This window comes from Sturnira hondurensis, unplaced genomic scaffold (assembly GCF_014824575.4).
Source record: "Sturnira hondurensis isolate 20B ecotype Veracruz unplaced genomic scaffold, ASM1482457v3 Scaffold0001872, whole genome shotgun sequence".
NCBI classification, from domain to species: Eukaryota; Metazoa; Chordata; class Mammalia; order Chiroptera; family Phyllostomidae; genus Sturnira; species Sturnira hondurensis.
This window is the reverse complement of record NW_028074503.1, coordinates 23,714,231-23,727,387: the sequence shown is the minus strand read 5'-3', so window position 1 is coordinate 23,727,387 and position 13,157 is coordinate 23,714,231. Positions and strand designations below refer to the sequence as shown.

Sequence of the window (13,157 nt, the reverse complement as noted above, 5' to 3'; positions counted from 1 at the left end):
TAAGAGAGGAGCAGTTTGACACTAACTCACATGTGGTGGACACACCTAGTTGTTCACCCATTATTGCTCTTCCCTTCTTTTTTGCTTCCTGGTTTTGTTTTGGGCCATTTTGGGGAGGTCAGATTTTCATGTCCATCTTTTCTTAGCCCCCTTTCCTGCCGTCAGGACGTGGGCATGTCCTCGAGTTCCACGGCCACCTTGGCACCGTGCGCTCAGGGAGTCCCAGACAATTCTTTGGTGCCGTGGAGCAGCTGACCCACATCATCAAGTACGGGTCTCCAGGCCCCCTCTTGCCACCTGGACTTCTCATGTGAGAAAAACAGACCCTCATTTGTTTACTGTGCTGGATTTCTGTCACAGCAACTGAATGCAATTCCAGCGTGATTCAAAATGTTTGTTCCTTTAAAGCAGTTACTATCAATCTTTTTTTGAATTTTCTCTCCAAGGAACCCTTTTAGACATTTTTTTCTTAATCGTTTCTCCCTCTTGGAAAACCATAAATCATTATAATATCTATGATGTTTTCACCTCAAAGAACTAATTTTTATTCTCTGGGTCAGGTGGGGAGATGATATCATCCTTGCTGAGAATACCTATTTCAAAGAAATTATTTTTAAAATAAAGAAGTAAATTTTGAGTTTAGTTTAAGATGGAGGTGTGGGTAGACACACAGTGCCTACTTGCACAACCAAAATATGGACAACAACAATTTAGGAACAAAATAACAACCAGAACTGACAGAAAATTGAACTGTATGGAAGTCGGACAACCAAGGAGACAAAATAGACACATTCATCCAGACCGGTAGGCAGGGCGGAGTTGGGCAGCTGGGCAGAGAGGGGTTGCAGCACAGAAAGGTGGCACTGGATGCACAAGGCACCCGGGCTCGCAAGACAGCGGTGGGTGGACTGTGGGCACACAGGTGGCGGCTGGCAGACTTTGGGTGTGGGGTGGCAATGGGTAGACCCAGCAAGGTGGCAGTTGTAAAGCAAGGCATTGTATGCAAGGGAGCTGACCTGGCGGTGGTCCCACATTCATGCACATGCACAGATAAACCAGGTGAAACTGGGGAGCGAGACAGACCAGGCAACCCAGGGTCCCAGCCAGAGGAAATAAAGCCTCAAAACACCAATTGAAAACACCTGTGGGGGTTGAGGTGCAGGGAGAGTCCCAGCCTCACAGGCGAGTTCATTGGAGAGACCCACAGGGTCCTAGAATGTATACAAGCCCACCCACACAGGGATCAGCTCCAGAAGGGCCCAGTTTGCTTGGGGGGAGCAGGGGAAGGGACTGAAATCCGACAGAGAGCACAGCAAGCACCATTGTTCCTCCTCAGACCCCGCCCCCACATACAGTGTCACAACACAGTGACTGGGTCGCTCTGCCCTGGTGAGCACTTGGGGCTCTGCCCCTCATACATAACAGGTGCTACAAGACAAAAAAAAATGGCCCAAACAGAAGAACAGATCAAAGCTCCACAGCAAATACAACTAAGTGACGAAGAGATAGCCAACCTGTCAGCTACACAGTTCAAAACACTGGTAATCAGGATTCTCACAGAATTGGTTGAATTTGGTTGCAAATTAGATGAACAAATGAAGGCTACACTAAGTGAAATGAAGGAGAATGCTCAGGGAACCAATAGTGATGGGAAGGAAACTGGGACTCATATCAATGGGGTGGACCAGAAGGAAGAAAGAAACAACCTAACAGAAAAGAATGAAGAAATGAGAGTTCAAAAAAATGAGAGGCTTAGGAACCTCCAGGACATCTTTAAACGTTCCAACATCCAAATTATAGGGATACCAGAAGGGGAAGAGGAGGAGCAACAAGTGGAAAAGTTATTTGAACAAATAATAAAGGAGAACTTCCCCAATCTGACAAAGGAAATAGACTTCCAGGAAATCCAGGAAGCTCAGTCCCAAAGAAGTTGGACCCAAGAAAGAACACACCAAGGCGCACATCATAATTACATTAGCCAAGATTAAAATGAAGGAGAGAATCCAAGAAGCAGCAAGAGATAAGGAGACAGTCACCTACAAAGGACTTCCCATCAGACTGTCAGCTGATTTCTCAAAAGAGACCTTACAGGCAAGAAGGGGCTGGAAAGAAGTATTCCAAGTCATGAAAGTCAAGGACCTACATCCAAGATTGTTCTATCTGGCAAAGCTTTCATTTAGAATGGAAGGACAGATAAAGTGCTTCCCAGAACAGGTAAAGCTAAAGGCGGTCATCATCACCAAGCCCTTATTATATGAAATGCTAAAGGGACTTATATAAGAAAAAGAAGATAAAAAATATGAACAGTGAAAGGACAGCAAACTCACAGTTATCAACTACACCTGAAACAAAAGCAAACTAAGAGGACAGCTAGATCAGGAGCCGAACCATAGAAATGAAGAACACATGGAGGGTTAGCAACAGGGGAGTGGGAGGAGGAGAAGGGGGGAGAAGGTACAGGGAATAAGGAGCATAGATGGTAGGTAGAAAATAGACAGGGGGGAGGCAAGAATAGTGTGGGAAATGTAGAAGCTAAAGAACTTACGACACATAAACATGAACTGAAGGGGGAATGTGGGTGGGAGAGGGTGTGCAGGGTGGAGGGGAATGAAGGCGGGGAATGGGACCACTGTAATAGCATAATCAATAAAATATATTAAGAAAACAAGAAGCAGATTTTAAGACTTATCATCATAGAATCTCCATCTTCATGGGGATGTTGATAGAAATGTGCTATTTGCTGATAGTCCAAAGAAGAAAGACTGTGTTTGTGAAAAGCGGGCTTCCGGCCTTGTTGTGTGTAGTTGCGGCGTCCAGAATTGCAATGCAGCCTAGGAAGGGGAGCCACCAAGCCCTGGCCTAGTGATGAGCAGCTTGGAAGGCAGGGCTGAGGTGCCTGAGGAGTCACCTGCCTGGTGGGGAAGGGGAGGGGAAATGTCCTGTGCACATTGAACTCTCGTGACGGACTTAGCTATTAGCATGCCGGACAGTCCTTCCTCACCTTCCTTTCCAGCAGATCTCTAGTATTATCTGGGGGCCCAGTTTAGGTTTTAGGCACCTTGGGAACTGAAGGTGCCCAAAATGTGGCCTCGTGACAGTTTGGGCCAATTATATGTGAACAGAAGTCATGAGCTCATAGAGCACGTGCCTTCAGCTGTTTGCTCTTTGTCTTCCTCTTCCTTCCTGGAATGTGGAGGCGGCACTTAGGCCATCTTAAATTAGGATGGTGCCCACCGTGTGCAAAGGACCGTGTCCCAGGAGCATGGGGCATGGATGATATTGTGGAATGATTACACCGATTGCTTATTTTTGGATTTCTGATTACGTGAAAAAAATAAACCCTCATTTTGCTTAAGCCTCTGTGGTTAGGCTTCTGTTACATATGGTCAAATGTGGGAGGGGGCACCAGTTGTCTGTTGTCTACTTGTCCTAGTGTGTGATGCTTCATGTGCTCCAGATTCAGTTTTTAAAATAGCACCACCTCTGTTACATTTTGTTCTTACAAAGACCAGTGGTATCTTCTGAATGAATACGTTTTTCTCTTGTTGACAAAATATCTTGAAGTTAAGGGGGATGGAAGTAGTAAGTAAGCCATGAGTGCACTGATGAAACCAGCCACTTAAATACTCCTGGGGAGCAAGCAGACAGTGTTAATATATCAGACATGTCAGTGTTTTAATGTGTTTATACTTTTTAAATGAACTGAAAATGCACAGACAACCAGATGTCTTGTGTTATGTACACTCAGCTTTACCCAGCTGCTGAAACAATTTCTTATGATTTAATATTCTTGGAACTCCATCCTCCAAGGTTTGTCTTGGTAACCGTTTCCATGTGAAACCAAATTACTCCTTCAGGGTTTCATCTACTGTAACTGCGGTGCAGTGTTGCGGATCAGTGTATAATTTAAGGAGGAATGTTAACACGTGGAAACAGGATGCTCACACTGAGCGCCGTCTGTCTTGCTGTGAACTTGCACATCAACGCTGGCCTGCCAGTGTTGTGCTGGTGTGCTGACCCCAGCGGGAGTCCTGATCCAGCGGCCACCGAGGGGGATTCCAGGCTGCCTGACACATTTCTTGTGAGGCTGTGAAACCACTTTTAACATTGAAAGCAAGTCATTACCAACAATGTAAATAGATACTTAGAGATCTGTAAACTGACTTTTAAGTGATACTTTAGTATTAAGAGAACAAGATCGCCGCAACAGTTTAGATACACTTCCAGAATTTGAAGGAATTATTTGTGATGAAAATTGACTTTTAAGTAGTTATTTGATAGGGCTTTTCAGTTTGGATTTTTTAATAAAATACTAATTCTCTGAGGTGTTTATCTTCAAAGTCAGATTAAAACTGCACATCTTGCAGAATTCCTTCCTTAACTCCTCTCAACATTTATATATTTAAAGATTAAGTCACCTATGTGCTCATGATTTGACATTTTGCATTGTATATTGGGTTGATCCCACTACGGTTGAAATATCTTCCAAAATTAAAGGCTTGTCTTTAGTTATTATACCTACTCGACCTCAAGGAAGTAAGTGCAAAAGGGATAAAGAAAGATACAGGTGTTTTTCTCAAAACACTAATAGAGAGGATGGTAGAAAGAACATGGTTGGCAGGACGGGGTTGAACACTCAGAAAGCAGAACAGTGTGTCAGTTCTCAGTGTTGCTCTGATAGCTGAGTTGAGACCCAGGGGTGGAGTTTAGGGGGCTCAACATCAGAAGCAGTTGGATTGTGTGGACCTCACACTTACGTGTTGCAGGGGTGGCCAACCTTTTGGCATCTCTGGCCCACACTGGAAGAATAAGAGTTGTCTTGGGCCACATGTTAAATACACAAACACTAATGAAAACCGATGAGCAAAAAAAGAGTTTTAAGTAAATTTATGATTTGTGTTGGGCCACATTCATAGCCATCCTGAGGTGGGCAGCCTGTGGGCGGTGGGTTGGACACCCCTGTCTTGGAGATTGCTTGTAATGTTTTCTAATTATGAAGTAGAGGTTATTTTGAGGGCTAGAAATGAATATTTTTTCTTTTTTTAAAGATACATTATTTATTTACTTTTAGAGAGGGAAAGGGAGGGCGAAAGAGGGAGAGAAACATCAATGTGTGGCTGCTTCTTGCGTTCCCCCTGCTGGGGACCTGGCTTGCAACTCAGGCATGTGCCCTAGACTGGGAGTTGAACCAGCAACCCTTTGGTTTGCAGGCTGGTGCTCAATCCACTGAGCCACACCAGCCAGGGTGAATATTTTTTCTTTTATGTCTTTTTGTCTGTTATTCTTGCTGGCGTTGTTTCGGAGTGATCCTTGTCAGCTGGCTGTAAATGATGGTGGCATTGTCAAGAGTGGTCCTTCTCCTTTCCTGTAGTGCGACTGCTCTGGACAGAGCTGGCCATTCTGTTGGTCCCGGGTGAAACACACAGCCTCTTCCTCTGGGGTCCATCCCTGACTCTGTGTTCTCCTTCATCGGCTCTGTGTTCTCCTTCATCGGCCCATGAACTCCGAGCACTGGGACAGCTTAATGCCCAGCCTGACCCTGATTTGCAGGTTTCTAAGTTATAGTTTAATCTAAAAACATTACCCAGTTTTTAAAATAAATACTGGTAAAGGTGAGATCTTCATAACCGGTTGCCTTCACTGCCTTTCGGGGGGAGGGTGGTGTGTGTCCGCCTTTTGTGGTGGGACTTTGTCTACTCCCAGACTACATGGGGTTGTCTGTTAACCCTGCCCACCCACACCACTCACTCATTCTGTTTCAGCCATGCTGGTGTCCTTGGTACTTTGGAACCTGCCAGGCCATTCCTGTCCCCAAGGCCTTTGCCCATTCTTCTTCTTTTCCCTCGAATGTCTCCCTGCAGAAACCTGCATGGCTCACGTTCTCACTTCTTTCAAGCTTCTTTCTGCTCACAGGTCTGCGTTTTAGGAACAGCTGCTCTGCCTACCCCAAAATAGCGCCCCTCTCGCTCTGTGCCCTTTTACCATGCTTTAATTTCTGTCGGAATATTCATCACTACTTTTCATATTGTCTATTTGTATCTCTCAGAATGAGAATGTGAGCCCCATGAAAACACAGATTCCTCTGTGCTAGCATTTGTTTTGCTCATGGCTGTAGCACTGGAACTCAGATTAGCCTGACTCCCAAAAAACTGTTGAATCCGTGAATCACTAGGGGCACAACCCATCCATCGCGCTTAAAGCGCGCTGTTTGCTCCCAGCATCTTGTCTGCACGGGAACACGACATTGTGCCAAGGCGTGTTCCATTGCAAGTGTATGGGCTCGAAGCCCTTTGCGGTTGGTGCGTTGTGTCATAAAAATTCAATGTCTTGTAGACATTAGTGGTAGAAAGGGGCTCCTGGAAACCAAAACCCTTGGGAAATAACATCTAACAACGTTTAAGGAAGTGGCAGATTAATTAGTTATAAATGTTGCTTAGTGTGGGGTCATTTGGGTTAGGGACAATCAGTTTATGTCTCAGAAGCCCCAGATTATCCCTTCACAGTATAATAATTTCTTTTTCGTTGAGTTCATTCTCAAAAAATGTATCGTGAATATACCGTGTGCCTCTACTGTATTAGGCCCTGAGCAAAGAAAAGAGTGACCTTTGATGAGCTTACGGATGGGTAGCTACGTAGCCCGGGAAGAGGAGCAGCTGATGAATGCTGCCGTCATTTCCAGTCGTAGTGATCAGCAGTGGCTGGGTCGTTGAAGAGGCAGAAAGGAGCTGGATAGGGCCCACTTGGGCGCACGAATAATGAGAATACAGTGCACCAGATGGATCAGAGCAGAGGGCTTGTGGGAAATTGGTTGGAGAAGCCATGTTGTTTGGTGGAGTAGAAACTTGAATGTTTGCAGGAGTAAAGGTCCGATTATGTTTAGAGTTCCCTGTGTATTAGGGTGTAAAAGAACAGTATGTATTTTTAAAGCTATTTCTCTAAAATCTGTTTTGAAAGTATTTGAGGAGGGATAAAAATGATTAGGAGTCTTTATAAAATTCACCTTACCCACAGGATTTTTGAAATGTAATAACATGATATCAAATACACATTATTCAACCCTCTTGGACTAATGTTATTGGCTTAGCAGTCATACTGTGGAAAATCTGAATATTGAAAATTTTTGTTGCTAACAATTCTAATGGTTCTAGAACCTGAAGAGCCACGAACAGTTTCCTTCTGAAGTCTACCAGTTGCCGGAAGAGTGAAGGATGTGGAGAGATCTATGGTCAGCAGTGAAGGGCCTAACTGCTGGGAGGATGCCTTCCTACAGCCCTGCATGTCGATGCCCAGACACTTCTCCCAGTGCTGTCTTGCTGGGGGTGTGTGGCTAAAGCAACTCAGCGCTTAGGTGTGAGGTGCCCTTGGGTAAAGGTCTAGTTTAGCTTCTGGTGGAATTAGGCCTTGATGACATTACCAGCCCTGGATTGAAGGTGATAGTGTTTTCAGGTACCATTACAGCTTTTTATGTTAAGTTCACAATAGCTTTTTAGCTTAAAAATGGATTTCTGGTGCCTCATGGGGAAACAAATCCCAGTTTAAAAATTTTAATATGTAAACCTTAACCTGGTTTATTGAAGAAATCTGAGCAAAATATATTCAGCACCAGATATGTTTGTTTTACAAGACACGTGCTCAGATTGTTCATAAATGCTTCACTGACCATTGCTGAAAAGTGCAGAATGTGTCCTGTAGTGCCCAGCCACCACCAACCCTGTAGTGCACAGCCACCACCGACCCTGTAGTGCACAGCCACCACCGACCCTGTAGTGCACAGCCACCACCGATCCTGTAGTGCACAGCCACCACCGATCCTGTAGTGCACAGCCACCACCGACCCTGTAGTGCCCAGCCACCACCGACCCTGTAGTGCACAGCCACCACCGATCCTGTAGTGCACAGCCACCACCGACCCTGTAGTGCACAGCCACCACCGATCCTGTAGTGCACAGCCACCACCGACCCTGTAGTGCCCAGCCACCACCGATCCTGTAGTGCACAGCCACCACCGATCCTGAACCCAGAAGGCAGGGTTGGCGTCAGGGCTCGACCACTGACTGGCAGTGTCCCTCTGGCCTCAGCGTTCTCACTGTAAAGTTGGGGTTAGTAGTTCACAGAGCGTCACTTGGAAAGGACTTTTGAAGATGTCGAGTTTGGTGGTTTAATATTTTAGACTTGGAAGCTGAAGTGCGTGGGCTTGGAGACGAGTTCACATAGCTACTGAGGGGACAGCGAGGCAGGTTGATGGTTCAGCACCTCGTGTCCTTCTCTGCAGTAGAGCAGCCAGCAGCTGCGAAGGAGCACGCTGTCCTGGGGCGGGGTCTGTCCAGCACTCTCCCCACCGCTCTTGCTCAGGGTAGTGCTGCGGACGAAAGAAATGTACTTGGAGATGCTTTCATAAACTTAAAAAATGCCTTATAGTATATATCTTACACACACTAGGTGCTCAAGAAAAACACTGAATTTACTTGTTTCTCAGTTATTTTTCATATTTTAGACTTCTCAGGAAAAAGTCATTAACGAGTGTGGTGATTACAGGCCATAGGATGTCCGGGATTCAAAAGAACAAGGCTGAATCATCTGTGGGGGAACGGAGCCCATTTGTGCAGCTCAGGCTGCTTGGGGGAGTTTCTCTGGCTGCTGGAGAGGACCTGGCGTTAGGTGTGAAGGATTAGCAGAAGCAGCGTCTCCAGTCCTGGCTGTTATTTTGCCCGCAGATGCCTGTTTTCTTATAAGTTACAGGCTATTCAGAGTCACATATTCATTGGAGTTTTAGAACTAGAATTAAGCTTTAAAAAATCCTTATTCTAGCCCTTTTATATATATATATATGATTGAAGTAGAGAGAGGGGAAGTGACTTTCCTAAGGCCGCTTTGCAGGATGCTTGGGGTAGCTCAGCCCTGGAACGCCGATTCTCTCTCTGCCTTCAAAGAATTTTTCCTTTTAAAAAGCAAGACTGGTACAGAATAATTTTGTTAATATCTTTTACTATTATCAATACACATATAGCAAAGTATGAATGAGATGGCTTGGCATTAAGTGTAAATTTTAATTTTGTCAACAAATGGTTGATTTTTTTCTTTTTTTGTGCCACCTGTATAAATTATAAATCAATTTTTTACAAAGTAATTTCTTTTCAGGCATAATCCCATTACATTGCATTTGGATATTTAATACTAGTCATGATGCAGGCCCAGTTATTTTAAATTGTGAACGTAGTTTACACCTGATTCAAGAAAAAAATCGAATAGCACAGAAAGCTTATGTTGGAAACAATTTTTCTTTGTTCTATTCCTTTGATTTCTTTCTTCCCCATAGAAAATCTTTTTTAATTCTTAGCTATTCTGGCAATTTATTTAAACCTTTACCATTACCCTACCTTTATGTTTCTAGATAATATAACACTTATTAAAAAATTAATAGGCTGTATTTTTCAGAGCAATTTTAGGTGCCCAGCACTGCAGAGTTCCCATGTGTCCCTTGACCCCACACATGCACAGGCCCCCCCATTGTGAACACCCTGCGCCACAGCGGTACATTCGTTAGAGTGAATGAGCCGATATTGACATGGCACTGTCACCCAAAGTCATAGAGTAGAGTAGGGTTCACTGTTGGTGTACAATCTTTTTAAAATCTTTGTTGGTTTTTTGAGAGAGAGAAACTTTGATTTGTTGTTCCACTTATTTATGGGTTCATTGGTTGATTCTTGTATATGTGCCCTGACTAAGGATTGAGCCTGTGATCTATACCGTCTAACCAGCTGAGCCACCCGGCCAGGGCCTCATTGGTTGATTCTTCTATGTGCCTTGGACTTGGGATTGAACTCCCAACCTTGGCATGTTGAGACTGAGCTACCCGGCCAGGGCCTTGGTGTTGTATGTTCTGTGGTGTAGCAAATGTATAATGACATGTATCCATCATTACGGAATCATAAAGGTAGTTTCAGTCCCTGGAACAGCCTCTGTGTTCTGCCTGTTCATCCCTTCCACCCGACCCGACCCCTACCCGCCACTGATCCTTTCACTGTCTCCAGAGCTCTGCCTTTTCTAGACTGTCCTGTAGTCAGAACCATAGAGTATGTAGCCTTTTCAGGTGGCTCCGTTCTCTTAGTAATAAACATATTTAAGGTTCCCCTGTGTTCATGGCTTAATAGTTCATTTCTTTTTAGTGCCGAATAATATTGGACTGTCTGGATATACTACATGCCACAAATGCCCTTTATGCATATATACTCATCATATAAATCTAGAGTTGAAATTAAATGCATACATTTTAAAATTTGATAAAAATACGATAAATTTGATAAAAATTGCCTCCTGCAAAGATGAAACCAATTATAGCCCCACCAAGACCATTTCACAGAGCCTTGTGAATATTGTGTAATTTTTTTGTCAGTTAAAAATAGAAATCAGAGTGTGATTTTTATTTGCATTTTCTCATCACAGGCAGGGTTGAACATCTCTTCATATATTTAAAAGACATTTCTAACTTTTCATGAAGGTGTAGCAGTCATTTCTAATTCCTGAGAGCTGTTTTCACTCATTGTTCCTTATTTTGTGAATGCAGTGTGTAAGTTGGTATAATTGCATTTTAGACATCCACATAATGTTTTGATATAGTTGCTTTATTATTATGTATCCATCGTATCAATTCATATTAATTTTTGAGTTTTTAGGATATTTTTAAGAGCTCTTTTTGCTTGTTGAACTTTGTTTCAAGGAAATTTGTGGCTGTATTTTACACATTTGATACATTGTTACATATGTAGTATTAGTTCTCTGAAAAGCTGCGAAAACATGGAATGGGCATTTGAGTTTATTTCATTCACCTTAATTTTTGCAGATGATGAAGCGGACAGGTAAGCTGGCAGGTAAAGGTAATGAGTGACAGTTCTGAGACTAGCACCCATGTTTGCTGACTCCTAACTCCAGGCACTTTCTGTTCCACTGCTAAGACTTGTTATAAATGAGGAGTATTGCCACGACTTTGATTTTGTTGACTTTTAAAACAAGCCATCACTACTGTTGACATTATCTGTACTACTTTTTAACCTTTACTTGCATTTTACTTTTAGACTCTCTGTGTTGGCATGACACTGATATTTTTGAATTCTGGTCTTACTCCTTTGAACTTGCCAGTTGTTTTTGTTAAACTTATGTTCCATTTACAGTACCGTTTGGTTCTTACCCAGTAGTAAGTCAGAGGAGGATGTTTTTTTCCTCTGTGTTCGTTGACTTTGCCCTCAGCCAACACTAACACCCATTTCGTGAGGGCTTTTGTCTTTATCCAAGGGTTCCACTCTGCCCCAGCAGCCCAGTGCAAGGTCACGGCGCCTGTCTTTTTTTTCTTCCCATGAAACTAATAACTTGCTCCAACAGTAGTTTGTTCTAGGACATTTCAGCCAGATGGTGGAAAGTTCTTGGGGTAATATGGCAGCCAAAACAACACTTTGGCTTTTTAAAGTTGACTTTGTTTTGGTGATTGTGTAATGAAAATCTTCTGAAGATTATACTAGGACATTAAACAAGAAAGATCTGTGAGCTTACAACATTTTTCATCTTTTAAAAACCACCACACTCAGCATGGTGGAATTTTGGTTTCTTTCAAGTATTGGTCTCTCTGGCTCTTTTCCTTGATTGTTTGGCACTTGGTAGCCCAATTAATATATTTTAAATTTTGTTTTCATGGGAATCTAACATTGCTTTGAATTTTTTTGAGCATTATAGAAAGTTACAGCAGGAAATGACATCAGACATAATTTAGCCTACTGCACTAACTTACAAATGAGAAAACCGAGGCCCAGAGATGGCTGTGTGCTGGAGACAACACAGTGAGCTCATGAGGAACTTGGGAGCAGGCCCTGGGTTTTCTAACTTGGAGTCACTGACTTCATGCACACTGCACTGTGGCTCAGTTTTTGTTTGCTCTTATTGCAGTGTGTCATCAGATTTTAATCAATAAAAGTTTAATTTTATGACAGTCCTCTGTTTTTAGTTCTTGATTAATTTAATTTTCAAATAGACGATACATTTATATTGCTCAAATCCCCAAACACATAAAAGTGCTCATAAAGTGTATGTGGTCAGAATCAGATTAGGTGTTATCCTCGGCCTGTCTCTCGTGATATTTTTTTCCAGGAAATTTCCCGAGAGAGACAACCAGTTTGGAGCAAACCGGCTTCTCTAGCTCGTTTTCTTTCTGCCCTCCCTGTTTTAAAATTTCAGTTAAACGTAGACACAGACAACAGGATGGTGGTGACCAGAGGGGCAAAGGGAGGTGGGGGCGGAGGCAGAAGAGGGCAGAGGGTGATGAGCCGTGATGGAAGGAGAGTCACCTATAATCTTATCTCCCAGGATTGCTGTTTCTTTTAAAAAATTTTATTGTATTTTTCCCATTACCACTTATTCCCCTTATACCCCTCCCTGTTTTTCTGTATGTTAGCATCTGCATGTGTGTTCATTCATATGGTACATACTGTCCTGCTGTCTTTGCTCAGCGTCACATCATGAGGTACATGTTTCAATAAAAAGTGTTTCAAAAGCAGATGGGATGACTTGGTTTACAAGGCCAGCATAACCCTGATGCTAAAGCCTAATAATGCCATCACATAAAAAGAAAGCAGAAAAATGTTGTTTTAAAAAATTAGCAAATTGCATCTAACAATATATGTGTAAAGGATAATACAAGTGGGGCTTATCTCAGGAATGCAATATTATTAATACTTGAAAATCAGTATTTATTAATATACTACATCGACAGAATAAATGAGAAAAGCCATATGATGTCGCAGTAAATGTGCCAAAAGTATTTGAGCAAATCCAGTATTCATTCTTGAAAAAAACTTCAGCAAAGTAGGAATACAAGGAAACATCTACTAGATGTAGATGTGATGTAAAGTGAAGGGCCTTTTGGTGGGGAGCCATCCTTTACTTTCCTAGTGGGCCCAGTCTAATCAGAGTGCTTAAAGGCAGAAGAGGAAACCAAAAGGGTGGGTCAGAGAGATGCAGTAATGAGGGGTCATTCAGAGCCATCATTGGCTTTGACGATGGAGGGAGGGACCTATGAGTCAAAGAATGAGGTGACCTCTGTAAGCTGGGAATTTCCCTCGCTTACAGCCAGCAAGAAAATGGGAACTTGGGTTTTACGGCCAGGAGGAGCT

At 43.1% G+C, this 13,157-nt stretch overlaps 1 protein-coding gene across 2 annotated transcripts in view; it reads left to right on the top strand.

Moving 5' to 3' along the window:
• Positions 1 to 13,157, top strand: part of DYM (dymeclin) — a 281,550-nt gene that overhangs the window by 64,641 nt on the left and 203,752 nt on the right. The window lies entirely within an intron of this gene.